The sequence below is a fragment of the Zootoca vivipara genome, chromosome 5 (genome assembly GCF_965207765.1).
Source record: "Zootoca vivipara chromosome 5, rZooViv2.hap1.1, whole genome shotgun sequence".
NCBI lineage: Eukaryota > Metazoa > Chordata > Lepidosauria > Squamata > Lacertidae > Zootoca > Zootoca vivipara.
Window position 1 is genome coordinate 78170963 of NC_142588.1, and position 369 is coordinate 78171331.

Sequence of the window (369 nt, forward strand, 5' to 3'; positions counted from 1 at the left end):
AGGGAAGGGGTGCGACCCAGCTATTTGTATCATCTTTAACAAATTCCCGTTCCATAGTCTGTAAAAACATTTTATCTTCTATAGACATTGCCACCTTATTGTCGTCCCTGGTTCTTTGAAAGACTGTACACCCTAGATGATCTGTGTCGCTGTCACAACCGACGTCCTCGTTAGGGAGGTTGACGACAGGGCAAATTGAATGATTTTTTTGAGGTAATTCCTTTATAATGAAGTGGTTTTGACATGGTTGGAAAAGAGAAGGGCGACCATTATCTAATGTATTTGTGAGCATGCTGTTGACAGAGTTTGGTTTGTGCATGCTTCCAAGGCAGACGTCTCCTATAATGACCCATCCTAAATCCAGCTTCT